A 16150-nucleotide genomic window follows, 5' to 3' on the forward strand; every position below is an offset into this window, starting at 1 on the left:
CTTGTCAAAGTTTATATTAATTTTATAACTATTTATTTATATATTTAGTTCCAAGATAAGAAAAGGAAACATCTCAAAATGGTGGACAAATATTAAAAATGAACACTTAGAGATATAAATAAAAAATAAAATAAAATAAAATAAAATAAAATAAAATAAAAATAATATTTTTTTAAGATATTGTCATTTGCAGCCATCTTTAAATGAAAATGGTGAAAGGAAAAATACAGCTTGAAAAAAGTTTTTCAAAAAGTACTTTCCCAGTAATCTTTTTCATTTCTTATAATGGACCAATTTAATCAAAATGTTTCTCTTCGACACCCAGATCCATGTATTGTCCAGGTGTTAGGAAAAAAATACTTATATGCACTGGTAATATAAATAGATATGTGTACCATCTGAAAAAAAAAAAGACATTTTTCTCCTTTGTTGTAAATATATGCATACGAAACCCAGATGTCCTAATGAAAAGCCACAATTCATCAGATGTTGGAACATCACAGAGGTAGAAAGGAACAAATAAAAACTATAAAAACGCATTAAAATGACATTGAAATACATTTGCCTAATAAGTCCCCGTAGGGGGAAAACTGCATTAAAATATCTGTTCTGCACATACACCAATTTTAAAAAGGACTGTAACTGCTTACAACAGTCTCAACACGCTGATTTTTTTTTTCATTTTTTTATGATGAAAGCACCTGACTACTACCAACATTAACAAGAAAATACACTTAATTTCTAGGAAGGCGAGGCTGATTAATAAAGATAAGGCAAATTTGCCCCAATCAGCAGAAAAAGGGGAGCAAAACACAAAACAAAACCAACCCCTAAGACTGTGATGTGACAAAATGATCTAGCATGTATTAACAACTTTACTGACATATAATTCTCATAACCATAAAATTCACCTTTTTAATATAGTGTACAATCCAGTGGTTTTTAGTATATTCAGAGTTGTGCCACAATCACCACTACGAGATATTACAATTTCATCTCTTTTCCCAACCCCCGTCCCCACCCCTACGTAACGACTGATCTCTTCTCTGTCTCTGCAGACTTACCTATTCTAGACATTGCACGTAACTAAAATCATATAGTATGTGTTCTGTTATGACTGGCTTCTTTCATTTAACACGGTGTTTCTGAGGCTGATCCATGTGTTGACATGGATCAGTGCTTCATGGCTGCTGTTGCTGAATAGTCCAACTAACACTGATTTGTGAAGGCAGTTTCAAGAGATCTGTCGGTTTTCTAATTTCTGGACTCTGAAAATATTGCGGGCCAAGAGATGCGAGGACAGAACAGGAAGAAAGGTGTCCTATGAGCATTAGTTTTAAAAAAAATCAATCAATAAAACAATCTAGAGCAGCATTCTCCAATAGAAACATAATTAGATCCATGTATGGAATTCTAAATTTTCTGGTTAGCAGCATTTTAAAAGTAGAAAGCAGATGACATTTAATTCAATCTTTTATTTAATCCAGTATACCACAAAATATTATCATGTCAATATGTAATCAATACAAAAATTGAGACATTTTACATTACATTACATTTATCTTCATTTTCTTCAGTAGGTATATAATTATATACCTATTATAATATAATAGGTATGAGATGAAGAAAATGTAACGTAAATATATAACATATATTTATTAATATAAATATATATAAATAGTAAATATATAACTAATATATAACTTAACTTTGTCACAGGTCTCACTCGACACTAGCCACCTTATAAAGGGTCAGAGGACACGTGTCTAGCTGCTAGACTTACAAAGTCGAGTAACAGGAGACGGACATCAGGGATAAAACACAATGGTTAGAAAGGATAAAGAATGAGAACCAAAAAAGCAAAAATAAAGTGGAGAATTTAAAAATATCAAAGGCAGAAAAAAGGCAGTAGATTTTAATTCTTGCGTTCAACACACTTTGAGCTGCACAGCTATGGCCCCTACGTCCACACATGACTTGTGTAGAATTAACTCACCACCTGGGTTACCGAGAAGACTCTACTGGAAGGTACAATATACACCCGGTCCTCAACAAGACATCATCGAGAAGGAAAGAGAAAGCGTTCCTTAAAACCCTAAGTAAGAAAAGGGTGCCTCCAACATGGCAATTTCAGACAAAGTAATATGGAAAGAGTCCCAAGGTAGAGGAATTCATTTGCAAGCAGGAGGACCTACGACGGCCCTTCCAAGGCCATCCTGTAGTCTATGCTCTTTTACACCTGACACATGTGTTATTTATTTTTAAAGATTTTCTTTATTCCTGAGAGACAGAGAGAGAGAGAGAGAGAGAAAGAGAAAGAGCACAAGCCAGGGGGTGGGGAGAGGGAGAAGCAGACTCCCGGCTGAGCAAGGAGCCCAACACCAGGCCCCATCTCAGGGCCCCGAGATCATGGCCTGAGCCGAAGGCAGACAATCCACTGAGCCATTGAGGCACCCAAAGTTTACTTTAAATAAATGACTTTGTCCTTGAATTCCATGACAAACTTAGAGATAAACTAAAGTACACCTGGAATGCAAGCACCTCTTCATTACTACATAATATTTTAGGCCAAAGGTCAAATTACAATAAACATGAAAGTTTTATATAAACAGTTGTTTTGATGTGGAATCATTTAAAAGGTCACAAATTCAACTATTACATTGGAGACGCAGTCTAACCTCTAGATGGAAAGAAAATGCTAGCTCATAAATGAGGTAAATACTGACATGGAAACCAAAACAAATTCCTTAAGATCCCTAGGACTTCTGAGAAAGAAAGGAGTATAGAAAATTGTGGGATCTGCCTTAGCAGACATTAAAGAAAGCTAAAAGTAAGTTTGGATAAAACCAACAAAGCAGATCTCTGAAATCTCAAAAAAAAATTTTAAAAGATGCTCTACAGATAGAGTTGGAAATCAAAAGTAATAAAGTAGCAATCTTTGAACATCTCATTACATATTTCACAAAAAAACCCTTAGAAGAAGCTTTATTTTAAAGAAATATAAGAGCTAGTTCGAGCACATTCCCCAGTGAGTACCTGCAACACCAGAATAATCAACTCTTCTAACTCATGACAAAGAAGACAACTCAAACAGTGACACCAATATTTTTTTTAATTTAGAAGAAAATAAGGTCATTGAGGTTTGTTTGTTTTTTTAAGACCACAACAACAACAAAAATATTGCCAGTTCACATGTGTGGGAATAAGAGAGGTCACAAAAGCTATGGATGGAAAGATTAAATCCAATTTGTTCTCTCCATCTCTTGGGTTTGATTTTTATGCTGAAAAAAAGGGGGGGGGGGCTTTAGAATTTGCCCCAGGCAGGCCTACACTACTTTTATGTATTAAAAGGCCCTGTGCAAAGCAAATAAGGCCCTCAGTAAAACAATCAAATAAAACTTATATTTTCCAACAAATCCAATTGCTAACTTAAGTCAATTGAGGGTAAAAGAACAGCTGAAATGTGCAGCGGGGGGCAGGGAGAGGTTGTGATGGTACAGAAAAAGCTCAACTTAAAACAAGTCTCCACATATAAAGTAATAATATATAATCAGAACTTTTAAAAGATCATGAGAAAGAATCTTGGGTAAACAATTGATATCCAACAGCTTATTTTCCGACAAAGAGTAAAAATAATTGTACAATATTTGGTATTTTCTAAAGTCATATTTGAAATTCAAATTCCGTTTGTCACTACTATAAGGGTTTATAAATAGCTCAATTTCAAAAATCTTTTTTTAATAAAAAATAAATTTAACGACTAAGAGCACGATCTGTGGAAAAACAGTTTTAAATATTTGGTTCTAATTACAACCAAATCCATGTCTATACCATGTTTCAAAAAAACTAAAAATTCTGAGAACTTTTACCTGCTTTCTAATACAATCAATAAATTGCAGAGGTGAAGCTGGTTTCTAAGCACTAGTTCACTACTAGTCAGGGCCAACTACATAATGTGACCAAAGCAAGATGAAAATGAATGCCCCTTCTTTATACAAATAAATAAATCTTTACCTTTATCTTTCTTTTTTCCTGAAGGTCTCAACCTGTTGTCATATTTTTCATTTGCTATTTAAGTCAAACTCCCAGGTGTGCGAATACTCATTACAGTGATTACAGACCCTCACAGGTGTTGGAGGTCCTGTGCTATACACTCCAGAAGCAGGAGGCACATGCTAGAGTCAACCATTGCACATCTATACTCCCTCCAGGGTCAGAGGAATCACTGGGCTTGGAGGAGGGCAGGAGAGCGAGGGGTCAAAACCCCATCCCAAAGAGGATGGGAGGTACTGGCAGGTGGACCACATGTCAGGTGAGGATACCATTCACAAAACCCAAATCAAAGAAAAAAAAATAGTAAAAATTTCAGGACAGCAATCATGGGTCATTAACTCCCCATGAGGGCGGGCCCTCTTCTCAATTTCAGATCCTGTGTGACTACTCTGATTACTTGCCCATCAAACAAGGCTTGGAAATGGTTACTCAAACCAAGGGAAAAAAATGACTAAATGTTTTATTTTGTTGTAACAGCTCCTGCCAGTTTACTTGGTCAAATCTGCCTTCCTGGTATCCCCCTCCGTCTTCATCAACGCCACAATTACAAGCAGGAGTGATCTGAGGAGTGTATGAGGATACACTGCATGTTCAACATCCCAGCCACCATTTCATGTGTCGGACCAGCCATGAACTACAAAGCAAGGTAGTCCTAAAATTTCATGAAGATCCTGGGGCTCCTGAGTGCCTCTCTCAGTTAAGCATTCGGCTCAGGTCATGATCTCAGGGTTGTGAGATCGAGCCTTCTGTTGGGCTCCACACTGGGCATGGAGCCTACTTAAGACAGGTTATTTCCTTCTCCCTCTGCCCCTTCCCCCATTATCTAAAATAAATGAATAGAAGACCGTAGTATATAGGCAGGAAGAGTGACGATGAATATATCAACAAAGAGTTTTGCATTTCTTAATTTAGAAAACAAATCAACAATTTATCTATAATTACACAATTTTAGCTGAAGTACCTCCTGTACGGAATGTACAAGGGACTCCTACTGACCCTGGGGTAACAGCTGACGGTAGGTGCACTTTAGGCCTTTGGAGAGCATAAAACGACCATAAATTGAGAATCCTTGAAAGGCAAAGAGACCAGAAGGCAAGTAGGTTCTTTCCTAATAAGTAGGGAGAAGAATAGTATGTAAGGTCAGATACGGGGACGTTTAAAAAATAAATTATTTTTATTTGGGGGTGAGAAAATAATGATTTTATGAGTTCAAGGGAAAGGGACTATGGCTCATTCTAACAGAACACACGACCGACTATGCAAACTAAGATGAATCAACAAAAAAGGCAGAACTTGCCTAAAAGCAATGTGCGTGGTTCTTTCCTACGGTATTTAATATACATAAAACGTGCATAACACAAAAGAACAAAATAATACAAATGAAATGCACCCTCAAATAATGTCAGGGAGACTACAGCTGAGACTAGACTAAGACTCAAAAAAGATACTAAAAGCAACAAAAGAAGCTTTTACTATGGCATTTGACACAAGAGAAACAAAGATGTTCCAAAAAAAAAGAAAAAAAGGATGTCCATATCAGGACAGAAGTATTGTTCACAACAGCAAATCCTATTTTGCAAATCTCATTCTGTTTGGTTTTGAGAGGGGTAGGATAAATATCACAACGAATGAATGAATGAGTGAACAAATGAGTAAGAAGACAATAAATCCTGCATTTAGATGAGAATTCCATAAAATAGCAAATGACCACTTCTGGTAAGTTTAAGTATTCAAACGTAGGGATGGCCTAAGTATCCACCGATGAAGAATTATACCTATGATTAGAAAACTTGCAGGTTCACACCACGGAAACCGTTTGGCCTAAAGTCACTGATGACTTTCGTACCACTTGTGCCACAGACATTTTTCAGCCCTCACTATTCTTCATGCTTCATCAGAATTCAACACTGATGATGACTCCCTCTTCACATTCTTGGTTTCCTTGATGTAAATCTACAAACTTCCTCCAAACGTTCTGGTCACCCTTAGGTCTGCAGATTTATCTGCCCCTTACTGGCCACTATGTGTTGGAATTTCTCATCGGTGTCAACAGCTTCCATTTTAAGCCAACGCAGATACGCCATAAATTCTTTGACCAAACATCTCCTCCACACTCTAGATCTACGTATCCAATTGTCTAATTGATCTCTCAACCTGCCTGTCGCAAAGGCATTTCAAACCCATCCATATCTGTGCCTCTGAGCTGCACCCCCATCCTCACCCTCAAACACGGTCCTCTTCCAGACCTCCCTCTCTCAGTAAAATATCTCCTCTCATCCAGATATGAAAGCCAAGAAACAAAAATGCCTTCTCACTCTCAACCCATCACCCAATCTTGAGATTTTAATCTTGTAACTTGCCCTCAAATCCATCATCACCTCCTCTCCGCACCCTCCAATACTAACCCAGGGATGAATTTCTCTTTCACTCAGATGACCGCAGATGGCTCTACTCATCCCCCCATGGTCAATCCTACCTGCTCCTGCTCTACGTTGTCACCAAAATGATCTTTTGAAACAGAAATCCACTTTTATCACCACCATGACCCACCTTGTTAAAACCCTTTAATGATACAGTCCTCACCCGGGACACCACCTTATTCTCCATCCTCATCTCCCTCAGCACTTTCTCCCATTCTACACTCCGTGAACTCCCACACCCTCCAGCCACATAGTCTTTGTAATGTTGTCTCCTCAAACTTGAATGCTTTGCCGTCCCCAACCCATCTCTCTCCACGGTATCACATCCTAGTTACCCCTCTGATCACAGCTCACCTTTTGGGGGAAGGTCTTCCAGATTCTCACAGCTGTAGGTACCTTAATGTGGTCTGATTAACTAATTAAAATGCACCTTCCCAGGGTGCCTGGGTGGCTCAGTTGGTGAAGCATCTGATTTGGTTTCAGCTCAGGTCGTGATCTTGGGATCATGAGATCAAGCCCCACGTCAGGCTCCACGCTCAGTGTGGAGTCTGCTTAAGATTTTACCTCCCTCTTCCTCTCCCTCTGCCCCTCCCTCCACTCAGGCGCTCTCTAAATAAGTGAATACATACATATATACATACCTAAAATATTTAAAATACTAAAACTAAAATGAAGCTTCCCCATTAGACTATAAAACACACGCAGTCAGGGACTGAATTTGCTTAGATTCTGTATCTACCATGTAACATAATGCCAGACGATTAGCAGACACTCAGGTTCTTGTCAAGTAAGGAAAGGCTGTTCTAATTTGAAAACTCTTACTCGACGATAAAGAGAATGACACTTTTTATTGGTGGTTGAGTCATCAGGGCAAACTCCTTTGGGACTCAGTTTCTGGGAATATTAACAGATGAGTCTTTCTAGATTTACTAAATATATATATATGCAAAACACACATACCACCTTGGACAAAATTTCAGTCTGGCAGCATCACACAAATCTTGAATTCTAAGCTTTTAGTTAACTATAGTTTTCAGCATTAGTTTATTGGGCCCTTCATTTAACTGCCTGTCAATACCCCCACCTTTACACTTCCTAGCATGAAAGTTTATTTTCAAGCAGTATAATTTACCTCTATTTGGACTGATACCCTTTTCAGTGCTCAAGTTTATAATATTGTGGAACCTATTCTCTTTGATGTAAACTTTTGATGTAAACAAAATCGTTCTGTAGCAGATTTATAGACTCCCAACAAACTCATCAGTAATTCCAAAACTTCCCTGGACAGCATCCAAACCTCCCCGCTGGCCATTCGTTTATAGATGTGTCTGTTTATTCCCACCCCAAGAAACAGACTTGCTAGGGGCATCTAGGTGATTTAGTTGGTTGGGCATCTGCCTTCGGCTCAGGTCATGATCTCGGGGTCCTGGGATCGAGCCCCACGTTGGGCTCCCTGCTCAGTGGGGAGTCTGCTTCTCCCTCTGCCTCTGCCCTTCCCCACAAATGCTCGTGCACTCTCTGTCTCTCAAATAAATAAATAAAATCTAAGAAAGAAAGAAAGAAAGAAAGAAAGAAAGAAAGAAAGAAAGAAAGAAAGAAGAAAGAAAGAAAGAAAGAAAGAAAGAAAGAAAGAAAGAAAGAAAGAAAGAAGAAAGAAAGAAAGAAAGAAAGAAAGAAAGAAAGAAAGAAAGAAAGACTGAAAGAAGCAGACTGCTATCAGTTCTGTTCTACTTTCTTTCAATTACCTTTTACCCAACAACTATTTGGAACTTCCTTTTAATCAAAGATACCTCCAGCCCTTTGAAAATTTGCAGTGTTTCTATTGCAATCAGAAAAAAAAAAAAAATTCTAGAATCTTTGGACCAAACAGAAACACTACCTCAGGCTGGGGAAATTCAATACACACATGAAACACCTTTACAAAACAAAAAAGACTAATGTATCTGATTCAACCAATACGGTGCAAATTCCTTTCCCACACAAGTTCCCTTTGATAAATAAATCTTACAGCTTTGAAACAAGGTAGTTTGTGGTTAGAAATGATAAATGTACTTTTCATATCTGTAGAAAAACAAGATCACAACACCCACGGCAAGATGAGCACAACCAGACCAGTATCTAACCTTGTAAAAAACAGAAATGACCACTATAAATGACCATGTTCCTCCATTTATTTTATCTAGCTAGAATGCATATTAAGCCATCTATCAAAAAACAAAAGGTTATCTTGTGTATTTAGCTGGACGTGTATGCCAGGAAACGTTGCCGTTACACATTAATACGATAAGAATGTGCACAAGGAGAGCACACCTGATTTGCCCAACTTCTAATGACTTGAAAAATCCCTCCAAAATAATTTATATCCTGACCAGAAAAGCCACTTCCAATACAGTAAATTAAAATGCTAGCCATTTCTTATAATGTTGTTATTTATTAATGCGCTACAGTAGCTTTAAGGAGATGTTCTAACACAAGGGCTGAGGGTAGGGGAAGACACAGGAACATTAAACAATCAAATAAATTCATACCTGTGCCTCCAAGCATCCACTCATATTTTTATTTTAACATAAGTATTCAGATTATTACTTGTGATAGATTACAAGACAAAGAGGAGTTAACATTGCGGATGAGGTGGCTAATAGGCTGACGTGGAGATGGGGAGATGATCCTGCATAGCCTGGGTAAATCCGATGTAATCATCCGCGTCCTCGCACGTGTTAGGAGGAAGCAGCTGGGAACCTGAGAGAGGGCAGTGCCTGACCTTGAAGGCTTTAAAAGATCAAGAAAAGAGCCCTAAGCCAAGCGGTTGGCTTGGCTTAAACTTGCAAAAGACAAACCAATGAATAGAGCCTCCCGAAGAAGCCCAACCTTGATGTCAGCCCACTGAAACCATCTGACCTCTGACCTCAGGGGACGTAAGTTAATAAATTTCTGATGTTTAAAGCCACCACCTTTATTGCAATCTGCTGCAGCAGCCATAGAAAACGAATACAATACATTGCAATGAACAAAAATTTCATATATCCTGTCATATCTTTTTTAAATTTTTTTTATATATTTTTATAACCTGTCATATCTAAGCACAATAATAAATTAACCATTTTACTTTATATACCTTGTAGTTAAACAAAAACAAAAACAAAAAACAACAACAAAAAAAAAACCTCACAGTCTACTTCAGACCTCATGAAAACACTTACTTCTACTTAGGTCATAGTTTCCTTCTTTTTAATATAATGGAATTTGTTAGAATGTTGTAAGGTTCCTTTGAGCTCTAAAGTTCTTTGTGTCCTTGTCTCATAAATGCTAATTATGAACAGTTGTCTGAGCTTTGGCTTTTTCTATGAAATCATTTTGTTAACCTCTAATGAGCTTTTGAACAAAAGTAGTCATGTTAAAATAAATCTCATGTAAGTTCACAAAATTATTCATAATAACCTACTGCTTTTCACTTTAGGTCCCTAACAATTTCTTTGCTTTACTATGGCACTTCTCTCATCTTTCAAAAAGACCAGTTCCAGTGAAGGAATGCTTCAGCTAGGAATTGCTTGCAGCTTTTTTTGTTGTTATCTCAGAAAAGACAAGGAAAAAATAAAACCAGAACAGGGCAGATTTTTGCTTATCAATAATTCTTAACACACAGATTTTTAGGGATTCAATAAAGCAGTATCCGGAGACGAAACAACACGTTTCCATTTTAAATGGCTAAAAAGCCTTCCCTGTAAACTTTATAAGTCCTGATTATATCACTTTAATGTGTACAGTTTAAAAAAAAAAAAAGTACTCACTTTCACTACATTTAACCATAGTGAATTTCTTTCTCTTAAAAAAAGAGTAAGCCACCCAACTGTAGAGAAACCAAACTAGGAGGGTTAAGCCACATTACCTTAAGGGCTAACTTAAGTGTCTTTTTAGTTGGACAGTCAAAATATCATTAGAATACATGGGAGTGCTTTCAATAAATACTATTGAAGGACATCATTTGAAAGTAAATTTTATGCAGCAATATTCTCTTGGCGTTAAATGAATTTAATGCAAGTAACTGTTAAGTCCAGTAGTTGAAAAAATTCAGAGTACACATATGCAACATTTTCTCATTCACTGTCATAAATATAACCAAATAGTAAAGGTTTTTACAGGATATCCAGTTTTCTGATAACTGTCACATTTGCTGTGTAAAATTTTACTGAACAAAATAAAATGCTTGATTCTCAATATATTTGAGAGCAGCAAATGAACACACACACAAAAAAAAAGTTGGGCAGAGGATTCTAGATATTATGGAAAATGAGCAGAAAAAGTTGAGACAGACCTCTTGCAGAAGAGCACCAAAGATGATTTGTAAAAGATCAAGCTTACAGAACCAGAGACTAAGACGGTGGTTTCCAGAGGCAAAGGGGTAGAGGAAATGGGGATACGTAGGTCAAGACATATAAACTCTCTCTTTAATTCTTTATTGAATTTCAGTTCGTTAACACAGTGTCATATTAGTTTCAGGTGTACAATATAGTGATTCAAAAATTCCATACATCACCCGGCGCTCATCACCAGTGCCCTCCTCAGTCGCCTTCACCTACTTCACCCATTCCCCCACCCACCTCCCCCCTGGTAGCCATCGCTTTCTGCTCTATACTTAAGAGTTTGTTTCTTGGTTTGTCTCTCTCTTTTTTATCCTTTGTTTGTTTGTTTTTTTTAATTCCACAAATGAGTGAGATCATATGGTATTTGTCTTTCTCTGACTTATTTCGCTTAGCTTTGCACTCTCTTGCAGATGCCAAGATTTCATTCTATTTTATGGTTGAATAATATTCCATTGTATATACAACCACATCTTTATCCATTCACCCATCCGTGGACACTTGGGCTGCTTCCATAATTTGGCTGTTGTAAATAATGCTGCAGTAAACATAGCGGTGCATGCATCCCTTTGAGTTCGTGCTTTGGTATTTTGGGGGTACATACCCAGTGGTGTAATTCCTGGATTGTAGGGTAGTTCTAGTTTCAACTTTTTGAAGAACCTCCACACTGTTTTCCACAGTGGTTGCACCAGTTTGCATCCCCACCAACGGGGCAAGAGCATTCCCCTTTCTCCACATCCTCACCAACCAATGCCTCCTGTTTCCTGTGTGGTTGACTTTAGCCATTCTGACAGGCGTGAGGCGATAAGTTTGATTTGTATTTCCCTGGTAAGTGATATTGAGCATCTTTTCATGTGTCTGTTGGCCATCTGGATGTCTTCTCTGGAGACATGTCTATTCATGTCTTCCACCCATTTAATTGGATTATTTGGTTTTTTGAGTGTTGAGTTCTTTATATATTTTAGATACTCTTTAACAGACATGTCATTTGCAAATGTTTTCTCCCATTCTGTATGTTGTCTTTTAGTTTCCTTCACTGTACAGGGGCTTTCTTATGTTGATGTGGTCCCGATAGTTTATTTTTGCTTTTGTTTCCCTTTCCTCAGGATACATAGCTAGAAAAAAATTGCTAGAACCAATATTTTTTTTTAAGATTCTTATTTATTTACTCATGAGACACAGAGAGAGAGGGGGGCGGGCAGACAGAGAAACAGGCTCCATGCAGGGAGCCCGACATGGGACTCAATCCTGGTACTCCAGGATCACGCCCTGGGCCAAAGGCAGATGCTCAACCACTGAGCCACCCAGGCTTCCCAGCTAGAGCCAATATTACTGCCTATGTAGGATTCTCTTGTAGGATTTTTATGGTTTCAGGTCTCACATTTAGGTCTTTAATCCATTTTAAATTTATTTTCATATATGCTATAAGAAAGTGGTCCAGCTTCTTTCTTTTGCATATTGCTGTCCAGTTTTCTCAACACCATTTGTTTAAGAGATTATCTTTTCCCACTGGATATTCTTTCTTGCTTTGTCGAAGATTAATTGAATATATAGTTGTGGATTTATTTCTGGGTTTTCTATTCTGTTCCATCGATCTATGTGTCTATTTTTGGGCCGATTCCATACTGTTTTGATTACTATGATTTTTTAATATAACTTGAAGCCCAGAACTGTGAGAACCTCTAGCTTTGCTCCATTGCTTTGGCTATTCAGGGTCTTTGTTCTATACAAATTTTAGAATTGTTTTAGTTTTGAGAAAAATGCTGTTGGTATTTTGATAGGGATTGTGTTAAATGTGTAGATTGCTTTGGGTAGTATGAACATTTTAACAATATTTGTTCTTCCAACCCGTAAGCATGGAATATTTTTCCAATTCTTTCTGTTATCTTCGATCTCTTTCATCAATGTTTTATAGTTTTCAGAGTATAGGCCTTTCACCAATTTGATTAGGTTTGTTCCTAGGGGTCTTATTATTTTTGGCACAGTTGTAAATAGGATAGATTGCTTAATTTCTCTTACTGCCACTTCATTATTGATGTATAGAAATGCAACAGATTTCTATACTTTGATTTTGTATCCTGAAACTTTACTGAATTCATTTATCAGTTCCAGCAGTTATTTGGTGGTCTTTCAGGTTTTCTTACATAGTATCATGTCATCAGAAATAATGAAAGTTTTACTTCTTCCTTACTGATTTGGATGCCTTTTATTTCTTTTTGTTGTCTGATTGCTGTGGCGAGGACTTCCAGTACTATGTTAAATAAAAGTAGTGAGAGTGGACATCCTTGTCTTTACCTGTCCTGAGGGGAAAAACTGTTTTTCATCACTGAGGATGATGTTAGCTATGTTATTTTCATATATGGCCTTTATTATGTTGAGGTATGTTTCCTCTAAACCTGCTTTGTTGAGAGTTTTTATAATGAATGGATGTTGTGCTTTGTCAAATGCTTTTTCTGCATCTACTGAAATGATCATATGGTTCTTACCTTCTTATTGATGTGATGTATCATGATGATTGATTTGCAAATAGTGAACCACTCTTGCAACCCAGGAATAAATCCCACTTGATTGTGGTGAATGTTTCTTTTAAATGGATTGTTGGATTCAGTTTGCTAATATTTTGTTGAGGATTTTTTGCATCTATATTTTTCAGGGACATTGACCTGTAGTTCTCTAATTTTTTAGTAGTATCTTTATCTGGTTTTGGTATCAGGATAATGCTGGCCTCAAAGAATAAATTTGAAAGTTTTCCTTCCTTTTCTATTTTTTTAGAATAGTCTGAGAAGAATAGGTGTTAACTTCTTTAAATGTTTGGTAAAAATTTGCCTTGTGAAGCCATCTGATCCTGGACTTGTGTTTGTTGGGAGGTTTTTTGTTTTTGTTTTGGTTTTGGTTTTTTTCTTTTGTTTTGTTTTTTGATTACTGATCAATTTCTTTGCTGTTTATCAACAAACTTTCAATTACAAGATGAAAAAGAAGTTCTATGGATCTAATGTACAACATGGTGACTATAGTTAATAATACTGCACTGGTCACCTGAAATCCATGCTAAGAGAGTAGATCTTAAATGTTACCATCATACATACACAACAATGATAACTATGTGAGATGATGTATATGGCAACTAACTTGATCATGATAACCATTTTACAATGTATATTAACATCATCACATTGTACACCATTAAAAAATAAAATAACACTGTTTTACATGCAAAAAAAAAAGAAAGCTGTTAAGTTTGGGTTAAGGTGCAATTGGAGTAGCAGCTGTAATAGGGGCTATATTATTGGAGCAAAGAGATGCCTTAAAGGGAAACAATTACAAATAAGTGAAAACAGAAATCAGAAAAGCATTGAATAGAAAAAAAAAGCCCTCCTGAACCACACACACTCCCCAAAAATCAGGCCAATCAATAAGTAGAAAATGGCCTATCTGAGAAATGGACCAAGCTAATGGAAGGTGAATCATATTCTTTCCTATTTTTAATCATAAGCTAAAGGTTCAGCAGGTATATGTGAGTATGTGTGGAATGAACCCTGGATATTTCTTATTGAGGTTTTAGAGCTAGGCTTTCAATGATTCGAACATAGCTGTGCTGATTATGGTTTCTCTACAATGATTTTAACTCAGTTGGTGTTTAGTAAGAATATACCAGAAGCAAATCCACGTACTACTACCTATCTTAGGAGAGGGAAGTAAAAAGTAGAGGAAGAGAGAGAGAAGATTTTAAAAAGGCCAATGAGAGAAACAAAAGGAGAGAAAGAGGAAGAAAAAGAGAAAGGGGGGTATTGAGGGAGGAAAGGATTGAGAGGAAGGTAAGGAAAACAGCAAAAATATCACCAACACATCCACATTTTGCTTTCTCCCCACGGCTTTGTCCTTCAAGAGAGCTCAAAGGCCAAATGAGGTTCTGCTGAGCCTTTGTTCCTAATTCTGTACTTTGTTTTCATCTCTCTCATGAATTCTGCCTTTTAAATGAATAGTCAGTCCCCAGAAGCCTAGTTTTGTAGCTTCTGTTTATTCACATGGTTCAGTATGTCACAGATGGTGCAACACTGGGAAGAGGTGTGTGTGTGCGCATGTATGTTGATCGTTAGTTTTGTCTCTTGCTTCCCTACCCACTTTAAGCAGAGGGAACTCTTTTAATTTGCTTTTATCTTTTTTATTTTGAAAATATCTCAAACTTACAGAGAAGTCGCAAGAATAATACAAAGAATTATTTGTATCCTGTTCTTTGTATTATTGGTTAGTCCTTTACTAACCAATTTTCAACACGCCATCACATTTATTTTCTCTTTATCTTTCCAAATGTTTTAACATTTATTCTATAATCCTATCCAACTTATGTGTGTTTCCTAAACAATTTGATAGTAGGTAGCATACAACAACATGCCCTTAATCCTCCAGTGTTTCCGTGGTATGTATTTCCAAACTACAAGAACATTCTCTTACATAACCTTGACGCTGTTAGCAAACTTGGAAACTTTAACATTGACACAATATGATTATATAGTGCAGGGTTCAGCAACCCTAAGGGTCAACCCCTGGCTTGCCAACTGATTCTGTGAAGACAATTTTGCTGGAACACAACCATGCCCATTCTTTGTGTGTTGCCACGGCAACAATGTGAACAATAACAAAATTGGAGAGTTGGTACAAGAGAGCCAAGATGGCCTACAAAGCCTAAAAAAATTTACTATTTGGTCCTTTACAGAAAAAAAAAAATTGCCGGTTACAACAGAATTCATAGCCCATATCCCACTGTCAACTAGCTCAAGTATGTCCTTTTTAACTGGATTTCCCAGTCTAGGATTCGATCAAGAGTCATGAATTGCATTTAACTGGCACTTCTCAGAATCTTCTTATATCCAGCACAACTCCTCAACCTTTCTCTGTCTTTCATGACATTGCCATTTTGTCTTTTCATGACATTGCCAAAATACCAGGAGAAAAGCCAGGTATTTTTTTTAGAATACTCCTCTATTGGGCTTTACCTGACACTTCCTCATGATTCCATTCAGATAATGTGTTTGTCAGAATGCTACAAAAGTGATTTTACATTTCTCTCATGGCAGCAAACCCAGATCACACATCTGCCCCTCTTTAATGTCATTTTGATGTTCCATTTCTCCACTATAGGCACTATTTTTGTCTTTGCAATGAACAAAAAACCTATAAGGAGATGCTTTAGGAGCATGTAAATATTTTGCTCTCCCTCAAACTTCTCCTGCCCCCAATTTGGCATCAATTGGTGATTCTTTCCCAAATCAATGTTTACTCTTATTAATTCAAAATGAAAATTTTTCCTAACTTGTGGCA

The 16150-nt window shown here is 37.0% G+C and overlaps 1 protein-coding gene and 1 long non-coding RNA gene across 11 annotated transcripts in view; one reads left to right on the top strand and one right to left on the bottom strand.

Annotated features, from left to right (window-relative positions):
• PTPRK (protein tyrosine phosphatase receptor type K) overlaps positions 1-16150 on the bottom strand; it is a 548248-nt gene that overhangs the window by 483916 nt on the left and 48182 nt on the right. The window lies entirely within an intron of this gene.
• LOC112644551 (uncharacterized) overlaps positions 1-16150 on the top strand; it is a 53290-nt gene that overhangs the window by 3616 nt on the left and 33524 nt on the right. For 3 of the 4 annotated variants that reach the window (XR_007413554.1, XR_007413550.1, XR_003126488.3), the window contains exon 3: positions 4531-4699. This is a non-coding gene — a long non-coding RNA (uncharacterized LOC112644551). Of the gene's footprint in view, positions 1-4530; positions 5183-16150 lie in introns of those variants that run through there. The other variant, XR_007413547.1, reaches the window with a different exon arrangement.

Source organism: Canis lupus, chromosome 1, assembly GCF_003254725.2.
Source record: "Canis lupus dingo isolate Sandy chromosome 1, ASM325472v2, whole genome shotgun sequence".
Lineage (NCBI taxonomy): Eukaryota > Metazoa > Chordata > Mammalia > Carnivora > Canidae > Canis > Canis lupus.